Raw genomic sequence first — 18,254 nt, forward strand, 5'->3', positions numbered from 1 at the left:
TAAAAATTTACTTATTGATTTTAGAGAGGATGGAAAGAGAGAGAGAAAGAGGAAAATCATGGATCTGTTTCTGTATGTGCCCTGACTGGGTATGGAACCCTACCTGTAACCTTTGTGTATCAAGAGTACACTAATTAAACAAGCTATCTGGCCAGGGCCCAAACCTTTTAATGAAATGTACAAACCTTAAGACAATTGTTTAATAGTAGTAAAAGTTACATGAATTTGCTATGTAGGAATTATGCTTTCTGAATGTGTACTGTCTAACAATAATAGAGAAATTTTTCTTGTAACATTAAACCCTGAAGTTAATAGTCAGTGCATTTTGAATAGAACGGTACTTTATTGTTATTTTTATAGTATTATCATAGTACATCATTCTCTACCTTTTAAGTTTTAACTCGTCTATGTCTTTATATTTAAAGTGGGTTTCTTATTAATAACATACAGTTTAGTCTTATTTTATAAATTTATTTTCACATCTGTTTTATAGTTGGTGTATTTAGAACATTTCTATTTGAAGAGATTATTAATATGTTGAAATAGCTAATACATGTATCTGTTTTCTATTAATTACACTTTTTGCTGTTTCTCTTCTTTTGTTTTAACAATTCGATATGATCTCATTTCTCTCCTCCCTTAGCATATAATTTATATCTATTTTTGAAAATATTTAATGGTTGCTCTAGAGTTACAGTGTATATTTGAAAAACAATGTCAGTTCACCTTTGAATGACACTGTACTGCTACACAATACTAGAGTATTCCATATCTCTTTCCTGTCCTCTTGTGGCATTGCTTTCTTTCAGTCTACATATCAATATGCCAGAATTACTCAATACATGTATGCTATTATTATGTTAATAAGGGTCATTTTTGGAACATTTAAAAATTAAAAAAACATAATATTTTATTTTATCTTCATTCCTTCTCTAATACTCTTCCCTTATTAAATCCATTGTTAAAGCAGTATAATTCCCCTCAGCCTGAAGAACTTGTAACAAATTTTGCAAAGCATATCTGTAAGTGATGAAATCTCCCAGCTTTTTTTCTTTTTTTTAGTGAGAGGAGGGGAAGCAGAGACATACTCCATCATGTGCCCCCACCAGGATTCACATGACAAGCCCACTAGGGAGTGATGCTCTGCTCATCTGGTGCCCTTACACCATTGCACCTGGATTCATTTTTTAGTGCCTGAGGCAGAGACCATGGAGCCATCGTCAGCACCCAGAGCCAACTCGTTGCAATTGAGCCCTAGCTGCCAGAGGGGAAGAGAAAAGAAAGAGAGAGAAAGAAATTTAAGAATAATATTTGAAGAGTTGTCTCTACATAGGGACCATAATTCTATAAACAACCAAGGCTGGAAATTCTAATCCAGGCACCATATCCAAAATATGGCCACTCTTGATTATTTTATTAAAGGCCACTTTTGATTATTCTACTCATCAAAATTACTATTTTTTACATATAAGCAATCAAATTAGTGTCTCTAGTGGTGCTAATCATAAACATAGAAAAGACTAAAAAAATGTCTTAATAATTCTGAAAGAAGTTATTAAAGATACCAGCTCTGCCCTAGATGTACCACAGGTCAGTCTGAACTCATTGACATGATTAGTGACATAGACAGTTGCAATGCACTCAATTTCTTATTGGCAATAATGATGATGTCTGTGCCATTGCTAAAATTGTTGGCTGTATTTGGATAAGAGAAACAAACAAAGTATATATTGCCTTAAGAAAACAGTGACATGTACATTTGTTTGATCTTCAGGGTCATTGAAATTTGTTCTTTTGTCCTGGATTGGAAACTATTAATTATTGTTGTTTATATTATAGTTATAATTCTTACATAATATGGAAGATCATATATTTATTACTATTTGAAAATTGTCACTACTATGTTGGTGAGATTGCTGAGAGAGCATCATAAAGATAGGGGGTGGAGCCGCTTTGGGTCAATATCTTGGCTTTGCTACTGGTCTTGATATTTGTAAAGTTCTATGTAGCAGCACAGTCTCAAGGTTACTCACAGCTTGGGTCTAAAAAGTAAGCAGTCTTGTATTATCCTTTATGGGTGGTGTTGGACTCAGGAGAAGAAGTCCATGCTCAATGGGTGATGCTGTGAGATTGATATGCCCCTGGCTACTCATTTTGGATTGTACTAGAGGCAAGCTTAGGTTGGATCATTGTCAATGGGAGATTTTGAACACATATATAATCAAGCTGAACACATATATAAACAAGCTTCTGGAGTATCTCCAGTGTACAGAGAGCTAGGAGTCAGTGGAGGGCTGGCCTAGAGCCTGTTCTGTATGCTAAGACAAGGAAGACTGCTGGTAGACATCTTTAGTGAGAGATTAAGTGAATGCTAAAATATTCCTGACAACTCTTGCCCCCAGAATATCCCAAAGGTGGTTTCTCTGGTTTTAGGGGTACTGGATAGAGCAAGGCTTTAACAGCTCAAAGTGTAAGTGTTAAGATCAGAGGAATTGTGAGTTGGACAAACAAAAAGCTGTTAAGAACCAGCAGCTCCCTAAGCCTGGTTTTGGCCAATAGTTATCTGACTCCAGTTTCTTCCTGGTATGGATATAACTACAGATGCAAGTCCTTAGTTTCAAAGGGGCATAACCTCTGCTCCAACGTGTCCACAAACTCTGGGATGGTCTTATTCTCTGTACTGCTTTCAGCTCTAGAACTCTGGAAGGGTGTTCTGGACTCATTGAAACCAAGGTGAATTAATTAGTGGATGGGAGCGGCAGTTAAAAAGAGGGGATGTGCTTGACCTGTCGTGGTGCAGTGAATAAAGCATTGACCTGGAACACTGAGGTCACAGGTTTGGAACCCTGGGCTTACTTGGTCAAGGCAAATATGGGAGTTGATGTTTTTTGCTCCTCCTACCCCTCTCTCTATGCTGTCTAAAATTAAATGAAGTCTTTAAAAAATTCTTTAAAAAAAAAGGAAAGTAGAGGTTATATATTTTCTTTAGAATGCCACCCTAGAAGTCCATAAGATTCACATCTAAAGTTTTCCTTCTTAACCAAGTATCCTTCCATTACTATGATGCTGACAGACCATTTCTTCTCCAGGGTCCCGAAGATAAAGTCATTTCTAGTGTGGAATGAGTAGTTATAAAATTTGGGAGAATTATGAGGCACAAATGCCTCTGATATATTAAATTTATCCATTTTAAGAAAGAACCACAATCGGTATGTTGAATGATCCATTCAAGACTGTAACCACCTAAAATTAATGGATATGGATATAGCCATTTCAGCAAGAATTCCTTCACTTTTTTTTAGATTTTATTTCTTCATTTTAGAGAGAGGAGAGGAAAATAAGGATGGTAGAAAGAGTGGGAAGCATCAACTCACTGTTGCTCCTTGTGTGTACCTTGACCCGGCAAGTCTGGAATTTTGAACCGGTGACCTCAGCACTCCAGATTGGCACTATCCATTGTGCAACCTCAGGTCAGGAAGATGCCTTCACTTTTGACCCATAACAAATTAGGCACTGAAATGATTGCAGTGTCTCTAGGAGCATTTTATTAGTGCTGCTGGTATGAGCAAGCTCCATAAGTAACTTGATTCAATACATAAAGTTAACAAACTTTTGTGGTAGTAGCTTATGACATGTTCTTCATAAATCTTGAAGTTTTTTTGTCTTAATTTTTTACACCTACAACCTGTGACCATTATTTATAGGGATAAAAAGTCATCAAAAATTCAGACAATTTCTGTAATTGGGACTTGAAAGCAACTGCTACAGCATGGGGGTCTGACTAGAATGTAGCCGGTGAGAAGTACAACAGTCTAAAGCAGCTCTCAGTTACTTTAACTCAAAGGCCCCACCCCCAATTTAAAACTGTCCTTCCCCTTCATGTTGGTCTCCAGGAGCAGTGTGACACAGGCTTACACTGAACTCCCACAGATATTCTTTCACAGGAGTCCTAATGCTGTTTTTTTCACCCACTTATCTTGATCAGCTTACATTTCAGGGAGGACTTTTTCCAAGACCACGGATGTTTTTCTATGGTAATCTGTTCCTGCTTCTAATAATGAACCTAAGAAATTGCCGTAGTGCCTACCTTTGGCCATTCATTGGTGCATGTCTGTTGGAAATTGATCCTGACACTGTTCTACTTTATTTCCAACTTCATCCATTTCTGTTTTTGATGGAAGGCCCTGAAAGTTGACTCCTGAAGATGTGTGAGCTTAGTCCCACCTGATTCTAACAAAATCTCAATCTAAAACCAATTTTGTGAGCTGTTTCTTCTGTTTCTGGAAGTTTAAAGATTTCTTCCTCTGCTATGCCATACAGAAGGTCCACAATTTTTCCCTCAACAAAGATTTCATGCTGAGAAAGTTCTATTGTCAGGTGATGTTCCACATCTCCACATGTGTCCAGCATCTTCACCAAGAGAAAGTCTCCTAGCTTAGCTGATGCCTCTCACATGTTCTCATTGGTGCATGCTGGCCCTGGAAGCACATCATTAGGGTGTTGTGGAAATGCTGGCACATTGATTGCACTGTGTTCATGCAAAGCATGGTTTGTAACAGAGCTTCACAGAGGACTTCTGTTTTCACAGCTCTGCCCATGGTTTGGTTGCCTGGGTGCTTCATGCCATTAACTTCTTCACTGCAGCAGTTACAGCCTGACTCTAGGGCAGGGGTCTCAAACTCGCGGCCCGCCGAACAATTTTGTGCGGCCCGCAGACTAATCCACAAAGTTCAAAATATTTTGGATAAAATTAAGTAAGCCTAGGGGCCTACTTGTATTTTTCATTTCTCTAGCATCCTAGCTAGATATTAGCTTAGTTAACAGCAGTTGTGATGCGAACTACAGTTTCTGGTTGTTTTGTGACACTGAGTAAACTGCATGTACGATTGTGCTTGTTGTACTGATTTTTTTTTGTTTTCAACTGCAGTGAGAAAAGTGTTGCATAACAGTTGCCTTTTGTAGACCTAGTGCGGCCCGCCAAACGGCTGTGATCTTGCTCTGCAGCCCACATGCTGAGTTGAGTTTGAGACCCCTGCTCTAGGGGATCAGACCCAACAGGGCAACGTGGCAGCAGCATCAGTGGCTCCCAGGCCGGCCAGTGGAGGTGCTATTTGTCACTTAGTATCACATTCTTACTTCTGTTTTTGTGTTTCCTTTCTGCCATCTCACTTCCAGTTGCTCTCTGGAAGGACCTCCAAGTTGAACTGAGCTAAAGCATCTTGTTAGTTGTATCAACTTTGCAAAAACAAGGTTAGGTGAAATGTGGGAGTGTGAAAACACATGGAATATATGTGCTATCACTTTATTTTAAATTGCATAGTTCAAATATAGCATTTAATGTTTATACAGTTTGAATATTTGTAGGAGAAATCTCTTTTAGGATGTATTTTTTTAGTAGATAGAGTGTCAGACTGGGACTCAGAGGACCCAGGTTTGAAAACCCAAGGCTTGAGCACAGGCTCACCAGCTTGAGTACGGGATTATAGACATGACCCAATGGTTGCTGGCTTAAGTCCAAAGGTCGCTGGCTTGAACCTAAGGTCACTGGCTTGAGCAAGAGGTCACTCAGTCTGCTGTAGCCCCCTGGCCAAGGCACATATGAAAAAGTAGTCAGTTAACAACCAAGGAGCCACAGGGAAAAATTGATGTTTCTCATCTCCCTTCCTTCCTGTCAGTCTATCCCTCTCACTGTCTCTTTCTCTCTGTCTCTGTCACACAAAAAAGAAATAGTTATAGAGTTGCTATTTCCAAAAAAGAAATAATTTTACCTTAGTTATCATTGAAATGTAAATTTGAAAGTGACTTATCTCTTTCATACAGTAAATGATGAAGTATATGCTACCAAATTAAAAGTTTATTCTCTCTTCCTTTAACATCTATTCCAAAATCATTTTATACAAGCTCTCCATATACAGTTAAAAAGTAAAACATTAATATTAAATGGAAGTTAAGGAACTTTGTGTCTGAAATGTAACTAACTTCTATCAATCTATCCAATATTAGTCAGTTTTCAGTTCATACAGTCTTTAGTAATTACTCTATTGTTGCCACCAATGCCATTGTTTTATGCATTAAGCAGAAGACTTACAAGTATTAGTTTTACTCCTTATGTGATATAGAGTCTGAATGGTCAATTATTCAGTGAAGTAGTAAATATGCTTTAACTGAATCTGTATAGAAGCAATGATATGGATGCACATTTGAGAAAAGATTTAAAGGATTTTTAAAAAATATTTTGCAAGTTTAACATTGCTAGGTAATCAAGATTACAGAAGATAATTTATCACTCAGAACCCTTCAGGAATGAGATGGACAGTTAAACTGTCAGTCTGTATTTAAAAAATAATAAATTCCTGGTCCTGGCTAAGTAGCTCAGTGAGTTAGACTGTTGTCCTGATACACCAAGGTTCTTAGTTTAATCCCCAGTCAAGGCATATATAAGAATCAGCCAATGAATGCATAAATAAGTGAACCAACAAATTGATGTTTCTCTCTCTCTCCCTTTCTTTCTCTCTAAAAATCAATCAATCAAAAAATAATAAATTATCAATTATACAAAAAAAAACCAGAAACATTCTGGAAAATATTTTTAGGCAGCATATTTATTGGGTCTCTCACCAATTATGCTAATATTTAATTCACATACCACACATTAATAACAGATTTTTATTGAAGAATAACTCAATAACTCTATTATTTTTTACTTGTACCTACACATCTGACATAATTTTAGAGTATTTTATTTTAATTAAACATTTTGAACAAATTTTTATATAATAATTTTCATATAGACAAATCAGCTCAAAAGTTTAATGTGCATTTTTTTCAAGTCATAGGCATTGATAAATATTTCTGCAGATAAGATGAACAACCACTTCCTTACATCTCTTCCACAGAGAAAATAAGCCTTACAGCTAAGTAAATAATGATATGTGTTTGTCAAAAAGCATAAATCAGTTGGTATTTTATAGAGATAGTCATCCTTAATAAATAAAATATATTGTTTGAGGACAAAACACAGATACTGGTTTTGAATTTGATCAAATTTCTATTAAGAGATACATGAGGCAAATTTCAAAGGAATAGGAGATATTCAAGTGTGCTTAACTTTTATAAAATCAAAAAGAATGATGCAGCTGAATTTCTTCACAATAGGCCACTATAAAATTTTTCATCCCAGCTCTGCTTTGGCATTATATGAGCACCTTACCCAGACACTTCATAACATATTGCTTAGATTATTGTAATGTAAGAACTTATAATACAAGTTCATCTTACATCACCATTTTCTCTGTTAAATGTTAGTAGGTTTCATAGTCCTCTTAAGACTTTAGAAAAAACCCTTGTTTGTGTTTCATCTTGTATATTCACTGAACTACATATTTGTTTGGCTCTTAGCTGATAAATAGCTTTGACTGGAAGTGGACTTTTTCCAGGAAAAGTGCATGACCTCAATGCAGGCATAATATGTACAAAGCTTAGTTAATTTATTTTACTTGTACTTCCTGGCTCTTCTCATTTAAATAATTTCAACTTGAAGTATTGTATGTAATAAATCACCTGTTTGGAATAAAGAAGAGAATAAATGAAAAATAGACTAAAAAGACTACATTGATTGGACAAGCAGTTTACATAACTAGAGAGAAAAATTACAGAAACTTCTTAAGTAGTTTTCACTGTCAACTCAATTTTATATGAATGTTTTAAAATGTCAGTTACTTGGCCATAGACAAAAGTGAAGCAGTTAGCAGAGGAAGGGAGGTGGGGGGGAGGGGAGTAAAGGGGACAAATATATGGTGACAGAAAGTGTTTTGACTTTGAGTGATGGGCACATAATGCAATGAATACTTTACATGCTATGGCGATGGATACTTAAAATTTATGTGTTCCTATGGACGAGTGTCACCCTATTAAATATAATTGCTAAATAAAAATTAAAAAGGACAGTAATATAACTTTTTAAAATTAAATAAAATGTCAGTTACTCTTACCTTGAGATATCTTGTATGGAAGGTAGCTTGGATCTTACTGCCTACTTTTTCAATAGGGTAATGTATTTTCTTTTAAGTAGTGATTTATTTCTCATTTTAGGTTCAGTAGTTATTTGACTAGTCTACCATGAGCATTAAAACAAAACTGTGCATCCAGTTTTTTAATAATCACTATTTTTTATCACCATCATCTTCATGATGATCGTGTTTATATCTTTATCACCTAAAACATACCACTAGAATAATTAAAAATAATAAATGTTGCTTTATGCCAGTGGATAAATTGAGGGTTTACATATATTCTTTTTATATTTATTTGTCATAACAACTATTTATACTATATCTTACTTATTAAAAAATATGACTGAGCAGTTATGCAAAAGACATAAGAAGCCATCTGATTCTAAAACATGATACCAAGAATATATAACCTAGTTGAGAAGATGCTAGAGTCAGTTTTGTGGTAAGGGTCTGTTTTCCATATTGAATGTACAGACATTTCTTTAAGACGCAGGATTCCATGGTAGCTGTCTTTTGATTTACAGTGTATGTTATTATCACCTACTTACTCTCAGGTTTCTACTTCAGCCTATGTGTTCTTGTTAAGCTAAAATATTTGAATATTTGTTTTGCTTTGGAAAGATAACCCTCAAAATAGAATAGTTATAAGTGGGTTTAAAGCAAACTAGAAATAGAAGAAAATATTCTCATTCTATAAAAGTCATTTATGTGAATTTGGTAGTTAACAACATAAGTTATATTCTTGTTGATATAAACATGAATCTTTCCAATACATTTTAGAAAAGTAAGAACTTTCACTTTTACCTGTTCTTATTCAACATTATGTTTGAGATCCTAGCAAGTTGAACAATGGAAAAAAATAAAATAAATTTTATATATATATATATATATATATATATATATATATATATATACATACAGTTTATAAAAGATGGAATCAATTAGATTTATTCATAGTAAAAATAATATTCTACATATGAAAGCCAAAGAAATATACACAAATATTATTAGAATTAATTTGGTAAGGTCACTTGTTATAATATCACTATCTAAAATTCATTGTATGTCTGTATATGATGAAACAATTTTAGAATGAAACTAAAATTAAAATATGTACAAAAGCACTGAAAAATATAAAACCTATATGGATAATATGTATTGTAGCTCTTTAGTAAAACCTACAAAACTTTAATGATAGAAGTAAAATCTGACAAAGTTATAATGTCTGGATTTATAAGCACAATATTGTTATAATGTCATTTATTCAAGAAATTATTATTAGAATTAAATAAAAATTGTAACAAATTTCTGGAATGATTGTTTCTAGAAAATGACAAAATGATTCTAAAATTATTGGTCCTGGCTGAGCACTTCAGTTAGAGTGTCATCCCAATACTGCAAGGTTGCAGGTTTGATCCCTGGTTGTGGCACATACAGAAATCACCAATGAATGCAAAAATATGCTGATCACAAAAATTAGGGGATATTTTATAGCTTTATATTTATTTTTGAAACATCCCCTAGTTTTTTGGGGTTTTTTTTGTATTTTTCTGAAGCTGGAAATGGGGAGAGACAGTCAGACAGACTCCCGCATGCACCCGACCGGGATCCACCCGGCACGCCCACCAGAGGCGACACTTTGCCAACCAGGGGGCGATGCTCTGCCCCTCCGGGGCATCGCTCTGCCGCGACCAGAGCCACTCTAGCGCCTGGGGCAGAGGCCAAGGAGCCATCCCCAGCGCCCGGGCCATCTTTGCTCCAATGGAGCCTTGGCTGTGGGAGGGGAAGAGAGAGACAGAGAGGAAGAAGTGGGGGTGGAGAAGCAAATGGGCGCTTCTCCTATGTGCCCTGGCCGGGAATCGAACCCGGGTCCCCCACACGCCAGGCCGAAGCTCTACTGCTGAGCCAACCGGCCAGGGCCATCCCCTAGTTTTTTGAGCAGTAAAAGTGAAACAACAAAATGATGTCTCCCTTTCCTCTCTTTTCTTCTCTACCTAAAAACAATTAATAAAATTCATGTGGAAATTTATAAGATCTTAAATAATCAAAATAATTTTTAAGAAATATTTTAAACACTTTGAGAAATAATACCACTTTATTTCATAATCAAAACATATTGTGGTATTGACATGGTAATAGTAATACTAATTTGATTCAATTAGTAGATCAATTGAATCAAATAAAGTGTCTAGAAATTGACATAATTTTATATAGCTAATGGAATTTTAATAATAATTCATCAGCCCTGGACGGATAGCTCGATTGGTTAGACAAGCATCATACTAGAGCACAGAAGTTGCAGGTTCGATCCTTAGTCAGGTCAAATACAGAAATAACAGGAACACATCAGTGTTTCTGCTTCTCTCTCACTCTCTTCTTTCCTCTCTCTAAAACCAATAAAATAAACATTAAAAAATCAATCTTAAAAATTCATCAAATTTACTGAATAAAGGAAGACTAATTTCAACAAATTGTTCTAGTACAATGAGCTATTTATATGTAAAAGAAATGAACAATTATGTCACACTGCACACATAATACTGATCTTTGAAACTAATCTGAAAGCTAAAACTACACAGCTTCTACAAGAGCACACAGTAAAATATCCATGCAAACTTGGGATAGTCAAGATATCGTAGAGAGAGAGACTCTGAGCAAGTTAAGTAACCATCTGTACTTCAGATCCCTCATCAATAAAATGGGGAGAAAACTATGGATTTCTCAAAAACTAAGGGTTAAATGAACATATATAAAATCATTAGTATGAGACTTTCCATGTTATTAAATGTTCAATAAATTTAACTAGTCCACACTTGTCTCCTGAGTTCCAACATATTCAGATGTTGAAACTGAAGCCCCAAGTGAGCTCTAAGAACTGTCACCATGAGGCAGCAGTGCAGGGAGTTGGAGCCCTTCTGACTGATGCATGTCATCCCTACTGCCCTTTCAGCGGGAAGCCATTATCATCATTCTTAAATTATGTTGTTTATTTTTAGAAAGTATTTAATGCACATGACACAAAACTTCAAAAAATACAGAGGGTATGAATTAGAACCAGTCTGTGAAGAATCAGTCTAGACTTCTGGCATTGGAATGAGAACAAGCAGTATGAAGCTATAAGCTGAGGCAAAGGATTCACAGCATCTATGCAGAAGTAAATTCTGGCTAAAGGCTTCATTTAAAAGACACCAGCACTTAAAAGATAAAGGTCAAGCAAAAATATTTTCAGATAAATAAAAACAGAATTCATTGACAGAAGATCTGCACTAAAAATTCTATTAAATGAAAACTTGGATTTTCAAAAACAAAAACAAAACATGAACGCTGGAACTGATAACTATGAAGCCAGCCAAGACTTTAGTGAAGAAGAGGCTGTGGAATCCCTTCTTTTGTGAATAGATCACTACATAGTGTCATGGCTAGAGATGCCATCTTTATCTTGACAGCTTTCCAATCAGCCAGGCCTACAGGCTATGTCTGTACCATCCAGTTCTAGCTTTTCTAAGGAGTTTGAAAAATAATTGTCCTTGTCTTTCCTCCACCAGACATATCCAACTGCCACTCCTCCTGAGAGGACTAGTTTCTGAAGCTGACAGGCAGGTTGAGCCTGAAAGATGGGAGCACAGGCTGTATCCAGACTGGGTGAAATAAAAAAAATATTTGGCAGTCTGACTCAGAGCCTGAAGACCAGCTTCAAAGAGCCTGGGACTAGTATCAATTGTCCCAGGGAAGATCTGTAGAACTTTGAAGGGAGAGAGATGGCACTAGCACATGCATGTTCTCCTGGGATACCCGCTGTTTTTCCTGGTTCTTTAGGGCCAAGATTCCTCCATACAAGAACTGAAAGGCCACTGGCATCTGCAGCCAGGAAGACCATCATGAGGGAGATAAGCTACCTTTTGATGTTTTGGCAGAAGTTTGCAACTTATTGAACATGTTTACTGTCCACCTACTTGGCAGAGTCAAATGTAGATCTACCACTGGTTTGCGTGTCTAAACATAAGTAACCCCAGCATCTCGACTTGAGTTTTATCTAGAGTACTGGTTCTTAAAGTGTGGATTACACACACAGCAGCATCAACATCACCTAAAAACTATGTAGATATACAAATTTTCAGGAGCTTTTCCAGTACCATTGAATCAAAAACTCAGGAAGTAGGGTGAGCAATATGGTTTAACAAGTTTTCAAAATCTTTTTTTTTAATTTATTTTTTAAAATATTTCATTTATTGATTTTACAGAGAGAAAGAGAGAGAGAGAGAGAGAGAGAAAGAGAGAGAGAGATTGAGAAAGGAGAGGAGCAGGAAGCCTCAATTTATAGTTGTTTCTCATATCTGCCTTGACCAGACAAGCCTGGAGTTTTGAACTTGCAACCTCAGTGCTCCAGTTCAACACTTTATCTACTGCACCACTTCAGGTCAGGCTCAAAGTGATTCTGATGCATACCAAAGTTTGAGTACTTGCACTACTAAAAGTGCTGTCCATGCATATTACCTTGTTAGAAATGCAGATACTCAGGGCAAACTTTATATCTTCTGAGTTTGAATCTCCTTTTTATAAAATAGCTCAAAAGAAAATTGGATATATGTAAAAAAAAAAAAAAAAAAAGAAAAGAAAAGACGGAAAAGAAAGAAACTAGATCACCTTCTTATATCATGTAAAAATATATACTCAAAATGGATTAAAACTTTAATGTAAGATTTTTTTTTGTAGTATTTTTTCTGAAGTGAGAAATAGGGAGGCAGAGAGACAGACTCCAGCATGTACCTGACTAGGATCCACCTGGCAGGCCGATGATGCTCTGCCCATCTGCGGCATTGCTTCATTGCAACCAGAGTCATTCTAGCACATGAGGCAGAGGTCATGGAGCCATCCTCAGTGCCCTGGCCAACTTTGCTCCAATAGAGTCTTAGGTGCGGGAGGGGAAGAGAGAGACAGAGAGAAAGGAGAAGGGGAAGGGTGAAGGAGCAGATGGGAGCTTCTCCTGTGTGTCCTGACTGGGAATTGAACCTGGGACTTCCACACACTGGGTCGATGCTCTATTGCTAATCCAACTGGCCAGGGCTTAATGTAAGATTTTAAATCATTGAACTCCTAGAAGAAAATATAGACAGTAAAATCTCTGATATTTCTCTTAGTAATATTATATATACTTGAATTATCTCTTCAAGCAAGGGAAACAAATGAAAAAATAAACAAATGTAACTACATCAAACTGAAAAGCTTTTACACAGCAAAGGAAACCATTAACAGAATGCAAATTCAATACAGAACCGTTAGGTGAGGAGTCCAGCTCCTAGTCAAAAACTTACATGTGATTTTTTAGGCATGGCCATATTCAGTTACAAAAGCAGGTCTGCTGGAGAAAAAGTGCCCTACCTACACATGACCTGGAACACAACCAGTTCATTGTAGTGTCTGGAGGGACTACTAGTCAAGGACTCAAGCCCCCTCTGGCTGGCCATGCTTTTACATATATCTGCATTTCTAACCAAGGCAGCTACATTCCAAAGGTTACATACATGCATAAAATCATCAAAAAGATTTTACTTTGTTTCAGATAACATATTGGTCTTAATTCACATAAAGAAATTTTATTTTATTGTTATTTTCAGTAAAACATTTCTTTAGTCAACAGGTAATTGTTAGGTACATCTCGCTGCCCTGCACTATATAATGCTGGGTCATAGGGATGACCAAGGTTTGTTTTCATGGAACGTATGGTCTTCTGAAAAAGACAATCATTAGAAGAGTTTGTCAAATATTCTGAGTTTTATGACAAAAAGAGCAAATTAATACATTTGCAAGCTATATTTTAAGAAAATATGAATACTTTCTAATTGATTTGCTATTTTTAAATGAATAATTGAGAGTTCACAAAACAACAAGAAAATGTTTTTATGTTCTGTAGTGCTGTCATTATAATAGCCTGTAATCTCCTTTTTAAATAATAGACCCCAAATGCAATACTATTATTAACTATTATCATCATTATAGTAATTATAGAACATATTTAAAGAGCTCTTATTATATAGCTGACATTAAGTATTTCATGTGGATGAACTCTACTATTTCAAAAATTATTCAGTGAGGTGGGTACTAATTCTGTCCTCATTGCAACAATTCTAGTTTCTATCTATAAGCTACCAGAGTTTTCAAGTTTAAAAAAATGTGTGGACTCTGAATAATATGATAATTGTTAAAGTTGTGCTTTTATAATGAATTAAGATTTTAGGCAGATATGAAGAGATTTTGATAAATGATTAACTACTTAACCATTTTTCAAGAAATTTTAGTAATATTACATGCATTTGATTGGGAAACAATAAGGAAAGAAATTTCATGACGGTGGATGTTATGAATCTTTATTGTGCTTTTTATTTTGTTAAGAGAAAAGCATGACTCAGGGACCAAATTTTTAGAGGAATTTCTCTTTTCTACCTTCAATTAGCAAGATGAGGTACTTATTCAAAGTATATTTATGACATCTTTTAACTGCCTTATTCATTGCACAGTAGAATGACATACTTAGTTATTAAATAGGAAAAAAAATCACTGGACTTTATCTAAAAGCTGCTTTTTCATTTTTTCAATTTTCAGTACTGTGAGTCCTGCCCTAATTGAGGCTGCCTGAAACTGGGTGGCCATGTCAACTTATTTCTGGAGTTCAATATAAGACCTTCTACGTTATCTAACCTACTATTTGATATAAAGAACTTTGAATATATTGATCTCTTTACCATTCCTTTGTATTGCTTTTAATTTTTTCAGGCCCTGTGTAAAGGAGATGCTATCCCTTCACTGAATCTCAATTAAAAACAATATATGAATTTTAGAGGTGGCAAGATGGTGATGGAGTAGGCCAATGTACCAACTTCCACCTCCCAGAACCAAAGTGGATTACAACTTAATATAAGAACCATCATCTGGTAAAACAAACTTTGGACTAAATTAAGAGGACTCTTTAACCAAGGAACACTGAAGAAGCCACAATGAGACTGGTAAGAAAAGTGGAAACACGGAGAGGACTGCCCAGCTCCCAGGCACGAACAGTAGCCCAGAGGGACTTCTGTGGTGGGAAGTGAGTTTAGCAGAGAGGGGATGGTCCTGGACCCCAGGACAAAAACTCCAGCCTGCAGCCCCAGAGACTAAAAGAGGCCTATGAACAGTATTTAGCTGGAAACAAGACAGGATACTGTTTGTGAGAAAGAGAGATTACTCAGACCCAGGATTCTTATTAAAGTGTCTGCACAGAAAACCTCTTTCACAACCACTCACCCGGGACTCTGGAGGATGGGGAGGATTGAGAGGACTGGAGTAGCAGGAAAAGAGTGTAATCTGGGAGTCATAGGGAGAAACACTTTGAGGGACAGCCACCCTAACCCCTGGGTTGAGTCACTTCCCAAATCTAAAATGAATATTTCCCCTGGAAACAGCAATCAGCAAAAGGAAGCAGGACACCAGCCAAAATAACTCTTCCTGGCACTCAGAGCAGAGTCACTGAGAAGGAGGGAGCCTTAAGGAATACAGTGTTGAGTGCAAAGGTCTGAGCTGCAGCACCCCCATCCACACTGCTGAGGACTTGATGGAGAGTGGGTGGTGGCGGGACGCAGAAGTGCGGTCCCATCAGTGGGGCAGAAGCTCGTCTCACCATGACTGAGGCCCTATGTAAATTCAGTCCTACTGAGCGGGGGTAGTAGGGGTGCAAGAAAGCAGTCCAACCCAGATATGGGCTGGGTGAGCAAGAGCAGTCTCACCTGCAATCCTGCCCACAGGGGCAAGGGGAAAGCCAGGCAAAATCCAGGGAACTGGCAGATTGCTGCAGATGAGCAGGGGAGCGCAACCTTGCCAGGGAGACTGGAAGCCAGGGCTTGTGGCCTGGCACACCAGCACAGCCCCAAGATAAGGGGTGGGGCGAAAGCCGGGAATGGGCAGAGAAGCGTGGCTGAGCATAGGTGCATGGCCCTGCCTGCAGTGCTAAGGCTTATGGCCCCAGTGCAAAGTGCAGCCCCACCAGAGAGGGCTGGGTGAAGGCCGAAGCCTGCCAGGGCTTGTAGCCCCGGCATGTGAACATAGCCCCCCCAGTGGAGAAGAGGCAGAAACCACAGAGACTGCCATAGCTGTCAGGCACCTGCAATGCCCATACTTCAATGCCTGAGGCAGTGGCAGAGGGGGTGACAGGCCTGCAGACAGACCACACCTAAGGAACACAGAGGCCACACCCATTAAATTTCTGTGGCCACACCCTTCTCATACAGACAAAATGGGCAAGCAGAGAAATGCAACCCAAATGAATAAAGAGAAATCCCCAGAAAAGGATTTGAATGAGTCAGATATAAACAAGTTACAAGATGCAGAGTTTAAAATAAAGATTGTTAGGATGCTCAAAAATCTTAGAATAGCAATAGAGGGATATAATGAGCACCTAAAAGAAGACATAGCAAATATAAAAAAGAACATTAAAATAATAAAAAGAATCAGTCAGAAATGACAAATAAAATATCAGAAATGAAGACCATACTGGAAGGAATTAAAAGCAGGATGGATAAAGCTCAGGATCGAATCAGCGAGTTGGAGAACAAGATAAACAAAGGCATGGAAGCCGAGCAGCAAAAAGAAAAGAAACTCAAAAAGTCTAAGGAAACTCTAAGAGAGCTCTGTGACAACATGATGAGAAATAGCATTCGCATCATAGGGGTTCCTGAAGAAGAAGAGAAAGAACAAGGGATAGAAACCTTGTTCAATCAAATAATAGCTGAAAACTTTCCTAACTTGATGCAGAAAAAAGTCACACAAGTTCAAGAAGCACAGAGAATTTATTAAAGAGAAACCCAAAGAAATCCAAACCAAGACACATCATAATTAAAATACTAAAGCTAAGAGATAAAGAAAAAATATTAAAAACTGCTAGAGAATAAAGACTATCATCTACAAAAGAGCACCCATAAGGATGACATCTGACTTCTCAACAGAAACACTTGAGACCAGAAGAGAATTGTAAGAATTATTCAAAGTAATGCAGAACAAGAGCCTACAACCAAGACTACCGTATCCAGCAAAGCTATAGTTTAAAATTGAAGAAGAAATAAAAAGTTTCCCAGACAAAAGAAACATTCAAGGAAATCATTAAAACCAAACCAATACTGTAAGAAATGTTAAGGGACCTGTTGTAAACAGATCAAAGTGGGAAAAGAATATAGCAGAAGAGAAATACAACTTTAAAAAATAAAATGGCAATAAACAACTACATATCAATAATAACCTTAATTATAAATGGATTAAGTGCTTCAATCAAAAGACATAGAGTATCTGTTGGATAAGAAAACAGGACCCATACATATGCTTTCTACCAGAGACACATCTCAAAACAATAGATTCACATAGACTAAAGGTAAAAAAATGGAAAAACAATATTTCATGCAAATGGAAATGAAAAGAAAGCTGGGGTAGCAATACTTACATCAGACAAAATCAACTTTAAAACAAAGGCTATAGTAAGAGACAAAGAAGGACACTACATAATGATAAAGGGAGCAATCCAACAGGAAGATATAACCATTATAAATATCTACGCACCTAATATAGGAGCACCAAAATATATAAAGCAGACTTTAATATATATAAAGGGCAAGATCAACAGCAATAATATAATAGTAGGGGATTTCTATACCCCACTAACATCACTAGATAGATCCACAAGAAAGAAAATTAACAATGAAACTGCAGACTTAAAGGACACAATAGATCAACTTGATTTAATAGATATCTTCAGAACCTTTTACCCTAAAGCAACAAAATATGCATTCTTTTTAAGTGCTCATAGTACATTCTCTAGGTTAGACCACATGTTAGGGCACAAAAGTGGTCTCAACAAATTTAAGAAGATTGAAATCATATCAAGCATTTTCTCTGATCACAATGGCATGAAATTAGAAACAACCACAACAGAAAAACTAAAAAATACTTAAACAAATGAAAACTTAATAGCATGTTATTAAATAATGAATGAGTTAACCATGAGATCAAAGAAGAAATAAAAGATTTCTAGAAACAAATGATAATGAACATACAACAACTCAAAATTTATGGGACACAGCAAAAGCAGTACTAAGAGAGAAATTTATAGCACTACAGGCATTCCTTAAGAAGCTAGAAAAAGCTCAAGTAAACAACCTAAGCTTGCATCTAAAAGAACTGGAAAAAGAACAGCAAGTAAAACACAAAGGTAGTAGAATGAAGGAA

The 18,254-nt window shown here is 36.6% G+C and overlaps 1 pseudogene; it reads right to left on the reverse strand.

Annotated features, from left to right (window-relative positions):
* Nucleotides 1-3,466: 3,466 nt before the first annotated feature.
* LOC136377164 (rho GTPase-activating protein 17-like) overlaps nucleotides 3,467-18,254 on the reverse strand; it is a 146,807-nt pseudogene continuing 132,019 nt past the window's right edge.

The sequence above is a fragment of the Saccopteryx leptura genome, chromosome 6, assembly GCF_036850995.1.
Source record: "Saccopteryx leptura isolate mSacLep1 chromosome 6, mSacLep1_pri_phased_curated, whole genome shotgun sequence".
Taxonomy (NCBI): domain Eukaryota; kingdom Metazoa; phylum Chordata; class Mammalia; order Chiroptera; family Emballonuridae; genus Saccopteryx; species Saccopteryx leptura.